General features: G+C 43.9%; 1 protein-coding gene and 1 pseudogene across 5 annotated transcripts in view; both read left to right on the forward strand.

Annotated features, from left to right (window-relative positions):
* The first annotated feature begins 1,335 nt into the window (after positions 1-1,335).
* Positions 1,336-3,301, forward strand: LOC129010686 (protein FAM98B-like; annotated as a pseudogene).
* Positions 3,302-6,762: 3,461 nt separating this feature from the next.
* The window catches only part of RESF1 (retroelement silencing factor 1), a 34,245-nt gene continuing 23,142 nt past the window's right edge, over positions 6,763-17,865 (forward strand). For 2 of the 5 annotated variants that reach the window (XR_010127784.1, XM_054442534.2), the window contains exons 1-3: positions 6,763-7,117; positions 8,403-8,497; positions 17,538-17,705. The gene's annotated coding sequence lies outside the window, so the exon portion shown is untranslated. Of the gene's footprint in view, positions 7,530-8,402; positions 8,498-17,537; positions 17,706-17,865 lie in introns of all 5 variants that reach the window. The other 3 variants (XM_054442537.2, XM_054442533.2, XM_054442536.2) reach the window with 3 other exon arrangements.

Consider the following 17,865-nt stretch of genomic DNA (forward strand, 5'->3'; position numbering starts at 1 on the left):
CCATCTCTACTAAAAATACAAAAATTAGCCAGGTGTAGTGGTGCGGTCCTGTAATCCCTGCTACTTGGGAGGCTGAGGCAAGACAATCGCTTGAAACAGGGAGGCAGAGGTTGTAGTGAGCCAAGATCATGCCACTGCATTCCAGCCTGGATGACAGAGTGAGGCTCTATCTCAAAAAAAAAAAAAAAAGGAAGAAGAAGGGGAAACAGATTATAGGGAGCAATCAAGAAAAGAAAAAGAACTAATGACCTCATTTACAACTTAAATGAATAATAGGCATTTTTTTTGCAAACCAAAATAATTTTTACTATAGATATGTTAATGATGTCATTAAAACATTTTCTGAAACATGTTTTATAAGTTTAAGAGTTAACAAGCCTTGGCCAGTTGCAGTGGCTCACACCTGTAATCCCAGCACTTTGGGAGGCCAAGGCAGGTGGATCACAAGGTGAGCAGTTCAAGACAAGCCTGGCCAAGATGGTGAAACCCCATCTCTACTAAAAATACAAAAAATTCGCTGAGCCTGGTGGCGGGTGCCTGTAATCCCAGCTACTCGGGAGGCTGAGGCAGAGAATTGCTTAAACCTGGGAGATGGAGGTTGCAGTGAGCCGAGATTTTGCCACTGCACTCCAGCCTGGGTGACAGAGCAAGACTCCGTCTCAAAAAAAAAAAAAAGACTTAACAAGCCTTAAGGCTAAGTATTATGCTCATGAAAGACTCAGATAGCATCTAAGAGAGGCTTTGTTTTTGAATGCTGGGTAACATAGGGAGAGGATCCCGTAATTTATGAAAGGGAGCATAGTATGGAGCAATCTAATCTATGAGGGGAATCTTTCCCAAGCCTGACCAGTTGACAAGGCTTTCTGGCACACTAGGTTGTAAATCTCTTAAAGAGAAGACAGTGTAAAGCTTGGCTCTTGAGAAAACAAACTTTCAGGTCCATGAGATTGCATTCTCCCTTTGCAAGTTTCTTACTGGTGACCATTTAAGACTACTCTACTGATGAATATCACTTGTACTTTAAGACTGTGCAAAGATCAAACACTTTTGGAAAAATCAGACAACCTTTACTTACCTAGCAGAAAGAGGATAAAATCAGCACAAGTACAGACAAGGATACATGGCAGAGAGATCAGCCACTTTATCCCAAATAGAGTTGTAGCTTCCCGGACATTAAATCCTATTGGACACTAAGCCCTCCTTAGGCTGTATAGGGGCGGGGTCCCTATCAGAATTTCCGGCAACAAAAGTCCCTCTCCTTGGGTTTGTTTTTGCTTGCTGACCTGCGTGGCTAGGTGCTAGAAAATCCCTTATCTGAGCCAAGTGTGTCCAGCTATGTTCCAGGATCTGCTCCTAGTGAGGTATATGTACTAATTCATGTAACTATCTCAAAAATTCAACGAGGTATTATTTTTATCCCCATTTTTCAGATGAGCAAGAGAAGCAAAAAAATGAAGTGATTTTCCCACAAAGTTGTATCACTAGGGAGCTGCAAAACAAGATTCAAACCTTGGGGCATGCTTAAGAGCACTGAACAGGTTTGAGCCAAAGAGCCATCAGAGGGCCGGAGCCGGGTCCTGAACCAACAACAGACGGAGATGTGCTAGGCACACTGGAGGTGCTGGGGTATAAGGGACCATTGCTAGAGGAGCAAGCCCTTATGAAGGCAGCAGAGTGGACTATATGTAGGAGCATATACTGTATAGGATTATATATATAGGCTTTTATACAGGGAGAAGGTGGTATATACTGTAAAGGAATAGATATATAAACTATATAAATTCCTATACGGGATATGGTTAGTCTTTCAAATAAAATCGTTATGCAACTTGGAAGAAAGTATGACTTCTACTGGAAGAGATGATCTAGAGAGCTTCCAGCTTGAGGTAAATGATTTTTTTAAAAGAAATGGCATGTCCATATTCTGTACTCATATCAGGAGATACTAAAGATCATTTTAAAAAAGGAGGACTGGCTGGGTACAATGGCTCACACCTGTAATCCCAGCACTTTGGGAGACCAGGGTAGATGGATTGCTTGAGTCCAGGAGTTCAAGACCAGCCTGGGCAACATGGTGAACCCCATCTCTACAAAAAATACAAAAATTAGCTGGGTGTAGTGGTGCATGCCTGTTGTTCCAGCTACCTGGGGGCCTAAGGTGGAAGAATTGCTTAAGTCCAGGAGGTCAAGCCCACAGTGAGCCGAGATCACGCCACTGTAAATAAAAAAATATAAAAAGGACTGTTTGAAACTCCTATTATTTTTAAGTACAGGACTTGAAGCTTCACAGATATTACAGAATAAGAAACATTAAAATTCTCAATTAGATAAAAATAATGAAATTTATCAGGAAGTTCAAGTTCTGTGTGATAACCTTGGTGTACCCAAGTAAACAACTTCTGACATTCTGGTTATGCTAAACCAAGTGGAATCAAAGATGAAAGACAGGAAGGGCATGGTGGCTCATGCCTATAATCCCAGCACTTTGTGAGGCAGAGACAGGAGGATCTCTTGAGCCCAGGAGTTGGAGACCAATTTGGGCAACATAACAAGATGCCATCTTATTTCAAATTTTAAAAAATTGTTAATTTTTTAATTAAAATTAAAGAAAACCACTCTGCTGAAAATTAATTTAAATTTGAAACAGGCAGAACAACTGGAAAGAGTCAATGATGCTCTTTCCTGTGAACATGAGTGCCTCCAGCGAATGCTATGAAACGATTAGATGCGGCAATACAGTCCGTTGGACGGTGTGATACAGCCAAGGTAAGAACAGATGACACAGCAAGAATTTACCAGCCTAAGTGTTATGCTTTGTCACCCAAGACAGCGATTATAATGGTGCATCTACTTGCTGCTCATGATGATCTATCCAAGATCATTAGGACAAGCAGTGGAGCCAGCCGGAAGATGGCATGTGCCATTAATAAGGTGCTGATGGGAAGGGTGCCTGACAGGGGAGGCTGGCCAAATGAAATTGAACCACCACCCTCTGAAATGCCCCCTTGGCAAAGAGACAAGAGGGCAGTGGCGGAAGGGGTGGTTGGGGTGGTGGTTGTGGAGATAGAGGTGGTAGTAGAAGAGGCTGTGGGGGTGGAAGTGGAAGAGGTGGCTGGCGTGGAGGAGGATGGGAAAGTGGTGGGGGAGAGGGAGGAAGGTAGTGAGGAGGAAGTGGGATGGAGGTGGTAAAGGAGGTTTCCAAGGCAGAGGAGATGGTGGTGGGAGGGGAGATTATGGTAGAAAAGATTATGGAGATCCATATGGAGGAGGTGGTGATGGTGGTGGATATAGGAGATATTGAAGACTACAAAAATTAAAAACCAAAACCAACAAACCTCAAGCGCAAAGGAATAGTCTGCCCTCTTATATCACAAGCACTAACCACGTCTGCCCTTTCTCATCCCTTAATCATTCAGACAAGATTTCCTTGTTTACTTCCTCCTATAAAAACCCTAAGTCTATTTTATTTTCTTTGAAAAGATTCCTCCGCATTAATGAACGTTGTCCTTACCGCAATAGCGTTAAAAAAAAGAGTCTCCTTATGCAGCTTAGCAATTTTCCAGGCTTGGTATCAGTGACTCCATCTTGGGCTATTGACTCCATGCTGAGCTGCTGCTAAACTTTGAGGCCCACGAAGAAACTGTGAAAAACATTTCCTTCACAAACAACTGTTACAAATAAAGTTTCGGTGTTGCAAAAGAAATAGCACTCGAATATAAATTTTCTTTTTAATTCTCAGCAAGGCAATGTACTTCTTTTTTTTTTTTTTTTTTTTTTGAGACGGAGTCTTGCTCTGTGGCCTAGGCTGGAGTGCAGTGGCGCAATCTCGGCTCACTGCAAGCTCTGCCTCCCGGGTTTATGCCATTCTCCTGCCTCAGCCTCCTGAGTAGCTGGGACTACAGGCACCTGCCACCACGCCCAGCTAATTTTTTGTATTTTTTAGTGTTAGCCATGATGGTCTTGATCTCCTGACCTCATGATCCGCCTGCCTCGGCCTCCCAAAGTGCTGGGATTACAGGCGTGAGCCACGGCGCCCGGCGGCAATGTATTTCTATAGATGAGTGTACCCTCACAGATGGAGGAATGGTGAGCGCACACCTGGGCAAGGGAGGGGAAGGGGTTCTTATTCCTGACACACCTGGCCTCTGCCACTGTGTCCTTCCCCTGTTGGCTAGGGTTAGACCGCACAGGCTGAACTAATTCTGATTGGATAATTTAAAGAGAGTGATGGGGTGAGCGGTTTGGCAGGAAAAATGGTTAAGGCAGGGCAGGAAATCGGAATGAGTCAGGGTGGAGCAGGTAATGGGAATGAGTCAGGGTGGAGCAGGTGATTGAAATGAGTCAGGGTGGAGCAGGTGATTGAAAAAGGTTGCTTTACGAGGAAGTTAAGTTTAAAAGTAGAAGGCAAAGAATTGACCATACTGACATATTGATTCTTTGAAGGGAAATTTAGAACTCATATCTAACACAACCGTTTTCTCAACAACACACAACCCAAGAAAGCTGGTCTCAATATTATTATTATTATTATTTTTTTCCGAGACAGGCTCTTACTCTGTCACCCAGGCTGGAGTTCAGTGGCTCAATCTTGGCTCACTGCAACCTCTGCCTCCCAAGCTCAAGTGATCCCCCCATCTCAGCCTCCCAAGTAGCTGGGACTACAGGTGCATGCCACCACTCCTGGCTAATTTTTTTTGTTTTTTGTATATTTTTTGTAGAGATGGGGTTCACCATGTTGGCCAGGCTGGTCTCGAACTCCTGGCCTCAAGTGATCCTCCCCAAAGTGCTGGGATTACAAGCATAAGCCACCCCCCCATCCCCAATCTTTTTTTGTTTGTTTTGTTTCATGAGACAGACTCTCTCTGTGGCCCACGCTGGAGTGCAGTGGCGTGATTTCGGCTCACTGCAACCTCTGCTTCCTGGGTTTAAGCGATTCTCCCGCCTCAGCCTCCCGAGTAGCTGAGAATTACAGGTGCCCACTACCACGCCTGGCTAATTTTTATATTTTTAGTAGAAACAGGGTTTCATCATGTTGGCCAGGTTGGTCTCACACTCCTGATTTCAAGTGATTCACCCACCTCAGCCTCCCAAACTGTCAGGCCTCTGAGCCCAAGCTAAGCCATCATATCCCCTGTGACCTGCACATATACATCCAGATGGCCTGAAGCAACTGAAGATCCACAAAAGAAGTGAAAACAGCCTTAACTGATGACATTCCACCATTGTGATTTGTTTCTTCCCCACCCTAACAGATCAATGTACTTTGTAATCTCCCCCACCCTTAAGAAGGTTCTTTGTAATTCTCCCCACCCTTGAGAATGTACTTTGTGAGATCCACCCCTGCCTGCAAAACATTGCTCCGCGGAGCCTATCCCAAAACCTATAAGAACTAAAGATAATCCCACCACCCTTTGCTGACTCTCTTTTCGGACTCAGCACGTCTACACCCATGTGAAATAAACAGTCTTGTTGCTCACGCAAAGCTGTTTGGTGGTGTCTTCACACGGACGCGCGTGACACAAAGTGCTGGGATTACAGGCCTGAGCCACCAAGCCTGGCCACCCCCAATCTTTAAGAATATTCTGGCCCGGCGCGGTGGCTCACGCCTGTAATCCCAGCACTTTGGGAGGTTAAGGCGGGCGGATTAAGAGGTCAGGCGACCAAGACCATCCTGGCTAACATGGTGAAACCCCGTCTCTACTAAAATACAAAAAATTAGCCAGGCGTGGTGGCGGGTGCCTGTAGTCCCAGCTACTCGGGAGGCTGAGGCAGGAGAATGGCGTGAACCTGGCAGGCGGAGCTTGCAGTGAGCCGAGATCGCGCCACTGCACTCCAGCTTGGGCGACAGAGCGTGACTCCGTCCCCCCCCCCCCAAAAAAGAATATTCTGTATACAATTTTTTTGTTTTGTTTCTGACAGACGCAAACGCACCCTTCTAGTAATGATTAAAGACTTCTTCGTTTAATTCACCAATGAAATAATCTGACAATTTATGTAACAAGTAAATTCCTATAAACATAAGCTCCCTTGCCGTTCTCCAGTGGCACGATCTCTGATTTGCTATCCTGGTTGCAACCTTCATTACTGAGTAAACACTTATGTAAACCTTAATAATGAGATTCGGGCAATACGATTAAATATTGGTTTATTTGAGTGCAAAGTTTGAGGATGGCGACCTAGTACGACACAGACTCCAAAAGATGGGTGTCAGTGCTTCGAAAGGGAGAAGTTTGAAGGTCGTTTATACAGGCAGGGTCTGGGAAGCTTAACAGGATGTCAACATTTTCCATAGAAGGTTAACGCATAGCAATTTGATTGGTTCTAGGCAGTGTTTCTTTTTGGGAAGGGTCTATTTAACATTCCACATTAAGGATGTAATAGTCAAGCGGTCATTTATCTTATTCAAGGCGTATTTTATCTCAGATGCCATCTGGTCTGAGCTGGGAACAAGAAAATAAGGGAGTTAATCTATAACAAAAGGTCGGCAATTAAGAGGTCGTGCTTCGTGATCTGGTCTCCAAAGTCAACTTTCCTCAGGGACTTTCAGAATCCCCAAATAGACTATCCACTTTCTTTCACACTTATTTGCCTCTAACCTGTTGATTTCTTTTTTTTTTTTTTAAGGGTTAACAGTCTCTTGGGTGCACGCTGACTTCCACGCGCTTTATAGAAAAAATTGGTCCTGAGGCCAGCAGCAACAGTCGGTCTCAGGAACTTGTTAAAAATGCACATTTTTCAGCCCCACCCCAAACCTACTGAATCAGCAGTTTTGCTGGTGGTTCTCAATCTCTCTTTAACACGCCCTCTGGGTGCTGCTGGTGCACGTTGAAGGTAGAAGATCGCTGCAGATTTCCGCGGCGGGCAGATGAAAGCGTTCTGCAAGCCCGGGTGCGATCTGCGGGCCGGGTCCGCGGCTTCTCGGGTGGCACTAGGACCGCGGCGGCGCGGCCCTCGCAGCCACCGCCTCGGGCGTGAGGCGGAGCCTAGCTGTTCCTGGCTCCTGGGCCTGGCTCCTCGACCCGCCCCTGGAGGCGGACCCCACTTGACTTAAACTCTGGGGCCCGGGAGGCCGCCGGCTTTCTCCCTGCTTGCCGGGGTGGTCCTCTCCTCTTTGTCGGTAAGTGTGAGGCGAGCACCCCGAGGTCCCTCCGCCTTCCGGGGTCCGGGCGGGGCGGGGCGGGGCGGGGGACGAGAGCCAGAGGCGCTCGCGGCCCGGGCCGGCGCGCGGCGCAGAGCGCTTTTGTTCTGCGGCAAGGACACAGTCGCGGGCGGCCCCGGAACCCGGGCCTCGGGCTCCGCCGGCTCTCAAGTCCTGCCGTCCGCCCGAGGGAGCTGGGCCGGGCCGCAGCGCTCGCTTCTGCCCGCCGCACCGGGGCCGGCCCTAGGCCTCCGCGGACGCCGAGCCTTGCACCGGAGGGCGGGCCTCGCTGGCTGTTTTCCCTCATTGCCTGGCTCTGCGCGGTAGAGGTCGCGAGTGGCGAAGGCTAGGACGCATTTTGTTGAACTGCGAGGCGCGGCTGGTGAGGCGGGTGGGTATGAGAGCTGCTTATGTTTTTAAGGCTTTCCTGTCGCTGGAGTGAAAAAAAAAATCTTTTTTCTTTTTGCTATTTCCCGAGCGTTCTCCTCCTCCCCGGCCCTCTTAAGCCGAAGCCTCCTGGAACAGAATTGCTGTACTGGCATCTATCTCCAAGTGGTCCGCGAACGCTTCTGCGCCGGCGATGCTTTCTGTTCCTCAGCAATAGTTAGTTCCTTGAGGCATTTTTAAATGAACAAACGCATACCCATCTTAGGTGTTCTCGAGGGACACGGATTCCCTAAGCAAACGTCCTTAGGGTCCTGAGTTTAGCAGCAAACTTTCGGGGAATCATTTCTGTGGAAACAATTTATTTGTAGTACATCGAGTGCATACTGTCTTAATATAAGGATGTGTATGAGCTTGAGGCGCATTTTCATTCTGTGGCGGGCGGGTGCATTTCAGTAGGCGGGCCGCAGAGCTTATTTGGGGATTGCATTTTTCTGCTAAATGTGTTAGCTTTAATCATGTTTCATTCACTGTTAATGTGCATGCATGTTAAGGTTTTAGGTTTTTTCCCCTGTGCAGTTGGATTTCTTTCTATTTAATAGTAATCCAATAAAGACAAGTGCAGAGATAAAGTATTATTGTTTTGCAATGATACTACAATAGCGGACCTAGAGGAGCGCACATAAATTCTAACTTAAGTGAATGGTATTTTCAGGCCAGACCTAGTTTGTATTTCGGTTACTTAGGACACTTAATAAGAATTCAGTAAACTTAGCATGCTTTCAGTGCAGCCTTAAAAGAGTTTTGCACAGCAATGTCATATTTAGTAAACACATTAGCATGTGCTCTTTTATTATAAAATGTTTCTTGCTGTCCCTAGGACCAAAGAAGTAAATACTGTGTGGAGGGGGACTGACGTGTTTGGAGGGAAATGGGAAGGTACACGATAATTAAAGAGTAAAGTTGTGCTTAACGGTAAGTGTATCACCTCTAAGAAACCCGCCCTGATTTAACCAGGCAGTTATTCACACTCAACTATGGAGTAATTTACCTATTACCGAATAAAATTACTAGCTCAGTGAATCAACATTGGTTAAAAATTAAACTGTGGGACTCAATGGATTTGACAACAAAGCTTGAGAAGAAATGTTGTTGGCATAGTACTGAGAAATCAGTTGTTAATCTTAGCAAAATAAGGAAAGAGGTCTGTGGTAAGGTAATTGTGGTGGAAGTTACCTGGGCAGAGGTCTGCTTCTGTCTGTGCTGTGTTTATTTGATTGTTTTGTATTATATTTTATTACTGTTGGTGGCACATAGGGGAATGTGGCACGGAGCACCACTCTGGAAGGATGCTTCCTGTGCAGCCAAAGTGGTCATGTCCAGGGCTTTCATCTGTAACCACAAAGTGTGTTAGGAAGTCTCACCTAATGATTAAGAACATGGTCCCTGTAACCACACTGCTTTGGTTCAGATCTTGGCTGTAGCACTCAGCCAACCCTGGAAAATAAACCTCTGCCTGTTTTCTCATCTATAAAATGGGGACAAGCACTAATGTCATAGGATTGTTATGGTAGAGTTACATGAGTTTCATGCATATCACAGTTAAACAGCTCCTGGTGCATGGTAAGTGCCCAATAAATGTTAGCTATTGTCATGTTAGAGGAAATAGATTTTGTGGCCTGGGACATGTAATGCTGTCTTAGCAGAAATTCAGCTGGTTCATTTAAGCTCTAAATTTATGAGCTTTTTGTTGATTAAACCCATCACTGTAGATCCTCTTAGATTCTCTTTTTTGTAGGTCTTGTTTTGTTAGGAAGTACCCGTCACTACTGGTCCACATCTGGATTTACCTGCAGGCTTGTTTGAAATAAAAAATGCCTCCACTAAATTCCTAGGCAGGACAAACTTGCCCCAAAGCTTTGTTCTTCTACATTATCTATGTGATTGTACAGGAATTTCTCTTCCCTACTAGATTATCAGTGTCTTGGATATAGTTGGAGCTCAAATGCTTAGGGAATTGATTTAATGTTGCTTAAAACGTATTTGTAGGCCAGGTGTGGTGGCTCACGCCTATAATGCCAGCACTTTAAAAGGCTGGGGCAGGCAGATCACTTGAGGCCAGGAGTTCGAGACCAGCCCTGGCCTCAAGTTGGCCAACATGGCAAAACCCCATCTCTACTAATAATACAAAAATTAGTCGGTAGTGGTGGCACATGCCTGTAATCCTAGCTACTCAAGTGGCTGAACCCGGGAGGTGGAGGTTGCAGTGACCGGAGGTCACTCCATTGTACTGCAGCCTGGGTAACAGAGCAAGATTCTGTCTTTAAAAAAAAAAAAAAAGCATTTATGAAGGTGAATTTCAAGAATCTAATCAGGGCTCCCTTCCTCCCCCATTAGAGGCACACTCTGTTATGTAAAACAGACAGGGAGCGTATTCATTTTGAGATAAGTCCAGGAGAACAGTTGACTAACCCTGGCTTATAGATACACAAGTTAACATTCACTTTGGAAGAAGATTGTGAAGAAAGAATCTTGGACCTTGAGGAATTCTAAATGCTTTGTTGGGTGGCAACTATGCAATACTTATACTATTCCTAATACCTTAAGTGTACTTGTAAGTGAAGAGCAAAGTTGGAGGCTGTTGAGGTAAATACCTCAAGTGAGATTGGAACTATACATTTTATGCTCCTGGTTTTCATGATCGCAAAGTTTTAATGCCGGTAACAAGATTCTCTTGATGTATCAAATTACAAGGTTTCATTTGTAAATAAGGTGATTAAAATGACAAAGTCTATTAAAAGAAATTGTATTGTCCAGTTAAGTTTTAAGAAACAGAAACCATAAGGTGATTATTATTTTTCAAGCCCCAAAGGAGAATTCATTAGATGATATACTTTTAAAGTTCATGGATCAGGGCCAGGTCCAGTGGCTCACGCCTGTAATCCCAGCGCTTTGGGAGGCCAAGGTGGGCAGATCACCTGAAGTCAGGAGTTGGAGACCAGCCTGGCCAACATGGTGAAGCTCCATCTCTACTAAAAGTACAAAAAATTAGCCAGGCGTGGTGGCACATGCCTGAAATCCCAGCTACCCGGGAGGCAGAGGTTGCAGTGAGCCGAGATCACGCCACTGTACCCTAGCTCGGGTGACAGAGTGAGACTCTGTCTCAGAAAATAAAGTCCATGGGCCGGTCGCAGTGGCTCACGCCTGTAATCCCAGCACTTTGGGAGGCCAAGGCAGGTGGATCATGAGGTCAGGAAATTGAGACCACCCTGGCTAACAAGGTGAAACCCCAAAATTAGCCAGGTGTGGTGGCATGCGCCTGTAGACCCAGCTAACTCAGGAGGCTGAGACAGGAGAATTGCTTGAACCCAGGAGGGGAGGTTGCAGTGAGCTGAGATCACACCACTGCACTCCAGCCTGGGCGACAGAGCGAGAATTGGTCTCAAAAAAAGTTCATGGAGCATAACCTTTGGGTTTTGATGGATCCAGGATCTAAATCTGAAAGAGAGTTTTAAAGATTTGGGACACTGTATCTTTGAGCTCTGCTGTCCTCTGCTTTGGTTTTCAGGCAGACCATCCCTCTACTGGGCCAGCCCTTGACATCTCCAGATGCAAGCTTCAAGTTGTTCAGAGCATGCCTTTTGTAACTATAGTTAGAGATAAAATTCATAAGCCATTTATTCACCCATTTACACCCAGTGTACAGTTTCAGTGGTTTTTAGTATATTCAGAGTTGTGCACCCATCACCCCTATCAATTGAAGAACATTTTATTACCCCCAAAATATGTCCATACTCAATAGTGGTAACTCCCCATTTTCTCCAACGCACCTTTCCCTAGGTAACCATTAATCTACTTCTGTAGGTTTGCATATTCTGAACACTTCATATAATTGAAGTCATAATATTTTTCATCCAGCATGTTTTCAAGGCTCATTTATGTTAACACATGTATGTTACTTCATTCGTTTTTATTACCAGATATTCCGTTGTATGGATATGCCACTTTTGCTTATTCTTCCATCAGTTAACAGACCTTTGACATGTTTTCACTCTGACTACTGTGAATAGTGCAGCTATGATCATTCATAGTGTTTACGTAGATGTGTGTTTTTATTTCTTTTGGGTAAGTACCTAGGAGTGGAATTCCTTGGTTATGATAACTGTTTAACATTTTGAGGAACTGCCAGGCTATTATCCAAAGTAGATTTACCACTTTATTTTTTATTTAACTTTTGTTTTATGTTTAGGGGTACATGTGTAGATTTGGGGGTACGTGTATAGGTAAGGTTGTGTCATGGGGGTTTGTGGAACAGATTATTTCATCACCCAGGTATTAAGCCTAGTACCCAATTAGTTGTTTTTTTCTAATCCTCTCCCTCCTCCCACGCTTTGCCCGCCTATGGGCCCCAGTGTGTTGATCCCCTCCACATTTCCATGTGTTCTCATCATTTAGCTCCCACTTACGTGTGAAAGCATGCAATATTTGGTTTCCTGTGTTAGTTTGCTAAGGATAATGTCCTCCAGCTCCAAGCTCCCGCAAAGGACGTGATCTCATTCTTTTTTTATGGCTGCATAGTATTCCCTAATGTATGTGTACTGTTTTCTTTATGTAGTTTACCATTGATGGGCATTTAGGTTGATTCTGGGTCTTTGCTATTGTGAATAGACATGCACCATTTTATACAGCAATGTTTGAGAGATGGTTGGTCTACATCCATAGACACTTAACTTTTATAGCCATAGAAGTGAGCCTGAAGTGGTAGCTCATTGTGGTTGTGATTTGCATTTACCTGATGATTAGTGATGTTTAAGCATCTTTTTATGTGCATATTGATTTCTTTGGAGAAGTATCTATTCAAAACTTTTGGCCTTAGATTTGTGTTGTCTTTGGATTGTCAAGTTGTACGTTTTTAAGATATCCTGGATTCTGATCCTTCCTTACTAGGGACCATAAATGTGAGGGTTTACTCCTGGGTTCTAGGTTCTTTTCCATTGATCAATGCCTGTCCTGTGTCAGTACTATATGGTCTTGTTTATTGTAGTTTTGTCGTTTTGTTTTTTTGTTTTTTGTTTTTAAGACTGAATCTCACTGTGTTGCCCAGGATGGAGTGCGGTGGTGTGATCTTGGCTCACTGTAACCTCCGCTTCCGATTCTTCTGCCTCAGCCTCCAAAGTAGCTAGGATTACAGGCACTTGCCACCACACCGTGCTAATTTTTGTATTTTTGGTAGAGGCGAGGTTTCACCATGTTGGCCAGGCTGGTCTCGAACTTCTGACCTCAAGTGATAGCGTGCCTCTGCCTCCCAAAGTGCTGGAATTACAGGCGTGAGCCACTGCTCCCTGCCGGCTACTCCCTTTTCAACCCCTCCTTTTTCTGTGTCAAAGTTGCTGAGTGGCAGTCAGAAAATGAAAGTACCTCTGATTGGTCCCCTCCCACAACCAATCAGGCTAGTGGCTGGCCACTACTTCATTTACATAAAGTGAATCAATGGTAAACCTCTAGAGAGTATTTAAACTGCAGAAAATTATGTAACTTGACTGTCTTGAGCCACTGCTGCCCCTGCTCCCACCCTGTGGAGTGTGCTCTCCTTTAAAATAAGTCTCTGCTTTGGCTGCCTTGCTTTTGTGGTTTGTTCAGTTCTTTGTTCAAGACACCAAGAACCTGGACAACTACCCTCAATTGCATGGTTTAGAGGAACTCTGCTGTTCCACTGAAGGCATTTTGTCTATCTCTAGTGGCAGAAAATTGACTTACTCATAATAGGAGCGATGAAGAAGCGATACTTCTGGCGAACATGGTGAAAAGCCATCTCTAGTAAAAATACAAAAATTAGCTGGGCATGGTGGCGTGTGCCTGAAATCCCAGCTGCTGGGTAGGCTGAGGCAGGAGAATCGCTTAAACTCAGGAGGTGGAGGTTGCAGTGAGCCAAGATCACACCACTGCACTCTAGCCTGGTGACAGAGCGAGACTTCGTCTCAAAAAAAAAAAGTGATACTTCGAATACAGTTTTTACCTCAACACAGTATTGTCTTAATATGGTTTGTACCCGCCTGCCACACACTGATGTGTCATGTGTACTTGGGGGTGCTTGTCAGCGCTTTTCAGATATTTAAGATAACCAGACCTCTAGTACACGGTGTGTCCAATCTTTTGGCTTCCCTAGGCCACTTTGGAAGAAGAATTGTCTTGGGCCACGCATAAAATACGCTAACACTAACAATAGCTAATGAGCTTTAAAAAAAATTGCAAAAAAAAATCTCATAATGTTTTAAGAATGTTTATGAATTTATGTTGGGCCTCATTCAAAGCCGTCTTGGGCTGCATGCTGCCCATGGGCCGCGGATTGGACAAGCTTGATTTAGTAGATGTTTTCTTGAGGTGGGTATCCAGAGGGCTCCAAAATGAATTACTTGGCAGAATTCTGGTAGGGTAACTGGCTTCCGCTTCATGTGTTCTCTGTCGTCTTTAATTCCCATTTTAGGGAATAATACAAATAGAAAATATGGCCTAAAATTTGTCTCTGGCATCTCTGCTCTGAAGGCACAACAGACTAGTGTCAATATTGTAGCCTGAATGATGATAGTCTGTTGCATTGGTCTGAACGTCCTGCTGGCCAGTCAAGATATATGTGATTGCCAGCACTTCATGCTGTACCTGTGTTAATGAGTCAGAAAAAGTAGAGCAATTTATTTCTCCCTTTTTTAGGGAGAAAGCCCTGTGGCTCTCACTGGTGAAGCTTGGTAGTTGGGATATATTTAGCTGACTTGGCTCTGCATGGGGAATGTTGTGGTATGTCCTCCACAATAGGTGTGATCATCCTGCTGGGAATCACAATTGCAGGCACTTTTTAATCCAGTGTTGCCTAAGACAAAGTACAATGGATTAGGATATCTGATTGGATGGCCTGTGGTTCTGAATAGAGTTTGTAGCTGGATACATGAAAGATGGGAAGGCAGAGTTGTAGGTGAACAGCTTCACCATGGTGCCCTGATGACTTGCTCTTCTCATAGACCATGGAGGCAAAGCTTAGGCTTAATCACAGGCTGACCCATATTCTGGCAGGACACCCTGCAGGTCCTCCAAGAACAAAGTGAGAGAAAAGCAGCCCGGTGAGAAACAGTCACAAAGCTGTTTCTCATCTGCCTCCTTGGTTTCAATTGTGCATAGGACTTTAGCACCTTGTGGGGTATACTTGCTGGCTATAAAATGGCCACAGTTTGGTGTTCTCATCTGGCTTGGTGTCATCCTGTGGGGCTGGGGATACTGATCTTGATTTTGCTGTTGGACTTAGTAATATATGAATCCATTTGGCCTTTTGCTGACTGCACTTACAGAAGCGTAGAGAACTGTTCTGCCCCTTCTAACCACTGTGCTGCAAGAGGGAGGATTGCGAGTCTTTGTTAATTTGTTGTGATATTTAAATGAGATAAAGTATATAAAGCATTCCACATAGTTCTTTACATACAGATTTTCAAATGTTAGTTGTTTATAGTAGTACAGATGTACCTCGGCTTATGATGGAGTTACATTTCAATAACCCATGTTAAGTAGAAAATGTAAGTCAAAAATGGGGTTTTATAGTTACATTTCGATAACCCATATTAAGTAGAAAATGTAAGTCAAAAATGGGGTTTTATAGACATGATGGGATGGGAAAACACAACATCCAAAAAAACTTAGCTAGCACAGTACACCATTGATTTTTTTTTTGTTTTTTTTTAACGTGCGGTGGGAGGGGCAGCCCTGCACGCCCCCCGCCTCCCCCCACAACACCAGCCTGCCTCCGCAGGGGGGATTTTTGTTTTTTGGTTTTTGTTTTTTTTTCATTGATTGTTAATGCTCATGATCACGTGGCTGACTGGGTGCTATGGCTTGCTGCCACCACCTAGCGTGGAAGAAGATCATACTGCCTATCACAGGCCCGGGAAAAGATCAAAATTCAAAGTACAAGTTCTGCTGAATGCCTATATCACTTTTGCATCATTGTGAAGTCAAAATTATTAAGTCATACCATTGTATTGTGGTCCGGGACCATCTGGGCTTAGAAAAATGGGTTCTAGAAAGCCTATTTAAGGACTGATAGGCTAATTTTTTCTGTGACTAAGGTGATAGAAAGCCAGAGCTAGTACAGGTTGAATAAATTGTGTTACATTTGGAATTCCTGAAAAGTGGCTTTTTACACTGAATTGTTAGTATTAGTGGTTTTGTTAACTTTCTACAGGTATCTCTGATTTTTCTAATGCTTATATTGCAAATCAGGTTTTCAATGAAAAATAGACTTTACTCAATTTAACCATATCAGTGGATACTCTTCAAATAAACTTTCCTTTGTGGAACCTAAGAGGTGGAACTTAAAAAGCCATAAGGGAAATTTTCAATTTAAAATACCAGAGTGAATTTACATATTTTCGGTATGAGAATAGTATTTTAATGTATATTATTTATTTCTTAAGTCCTATGTCTTTGAGGTACTGAAATGCTTACAGATGAAATCATGCTATGTCTGTGGTTGGCATAGGTAGAAAAGGAAACAGAAGCGGTCAGGACTTTTTCCCATCTATAAGTTTACATCAGGACTTCTCTTTAATGTGGTGTTCAGATAATGTTTGTTTATTCAGCAAATACTGAAACCTGCTAGACATTATCTACATGCATGTGTCTTTTGGGTTGGCCTGAAAGACTTTTTTATGCCTGTTGTATTGGCTGTTAATAGTACTTTGATTCACTCTAATGATGTTCCACTTACCTTTAATAAATTGTCAACCCACTTTTCTTTCCCTTTTTTGAGACAGATCTTGCTGTGTCATCCAGGCTGGAGTACAGTGGCACTACCATAGCCCCCTGCACTCTCGACTTCCCGTGCTCAAGTGATCTTTCCACCTCAGCCTCCCAAGTAGCTGGAACTATAGGCGTGCACCACCACGCCTAGCTGGTGTTTCGATTTTTATTTTTATTTTTTTGTAGAGACTGGGTCTTGTTGCCCATGCTGGTTTTGAACTGCTGGACTCTGCCTCAGCCTCTCAGCATGCTGAGATTATAGGTGTGAGCCACCACACCTGGCCAGTGGTAACCCCTGTGTATAAAACAATTCTTAGGCTGAGGTGGGTGGATGGCTTGAGCTCAGGAGTTCAAGACCAGCCTAGGCAACATGGCGAAACCTCATCTCTACAAAACATTAAAAAAATTAGTCGCATGGTGGCATTCACCTGTAGTCCCAGCTGCTTGGGGAAGCTGTGGTGAAAGAATTGCTTGAGCCCAGGAGGCGGAGTTGCAGTGAGCTGAGATCGTGCCACTACACTCTAGCCTAGGTGACATAGTGAGACCGTGTCTCAAAAAAAATAAACGAAATTCTTGCTGTGGCTCAGTTTATACTTCCATATTCTATTTCTTGCTGTTTTATCTGACCTACAGCAGACCTGGCCACCATGCCATATTCACAATATTAGTTCATTTTCTGGTTTGTTTGATTTTCTTTTGTTTTTGAGACAGAGTCTTGCTCTGTCACAAGTCTGGAGTGCAGTAGCATGATTCCCGCTCACCACAGCCTCAACCTCCTGGGTTCATCCAATGCCTCAGCCCCCCAAGTAGCTGAGGATACAGGTGTGTGCTACCACAATGCTGCCCAGGCTAGTCTCGAACTTCTGAGCTCAAGTGATCTGCCTGCCTTGGCCTCCCAAAGTTCTGGGATTACAGGTGTGAGCCACTGTGCCCAGCCTAGGTATATTTTCTTACAGTTCTTTCTATTCATGTGTATGTGTGCTTGTGCATCTGTGTTTAACATGGATAGTAATACGGTTATTTCCTATAGGTATAATTTTAATTATTTCTTGCTTTGTAATTTTCTGTAGTAAGCCCAATTTACAAATAGAGGAAGCTGCTGGGTTGACAACTTCTCAGTTATTTGCATTGTGTGGATATAGAATATTTTTAAATTTTCAAAGATATTGTTAATCTTGGTGAGATCTTTAATATGAAAATTGACATCCATAATTATCTTTATGCTTTCTTGCAGCTGTTTACTTCTAATTATTTCCTGATTCACAAATTAATTTTTGGAATTAACAACTTCAAGAATACTTGGACTGTTGGATTCAATCTGTAGTAATCTGCAAAAGAAGAGAAGCAGAATTATACCTAGAAGTCTGCTAATGGACAGTTAGTCACCCACCTACATGTTGAGGTACTCTGGGCCTTTTTCTTTCACCCTCACTGGAAGGGAATGTGGGTGGGAATTTAAGACATCTACTTCCTTGTTGATTTTCCACCGATTTGTTCTATTCATTATTGAAAGTAGGGAATTGAAGTCTTCCACTGTTACTGGTGGATTGTGGTTTTTGCTT

This window comes from Pongo pygmaeus, chromosome 10, assembly GCF_028885625.2.
Source record: "Pongo pygmaeus isolate AG05252 chromosome 10, NHGRI_mPonPyg2-v2.0_pri, whole genome shotgun sequence".
NCBI lineage: Eukaryota > Metazoa > Chordata > Mammalia > Primates > Hominidae > Pongo > Pongo pygmaeus.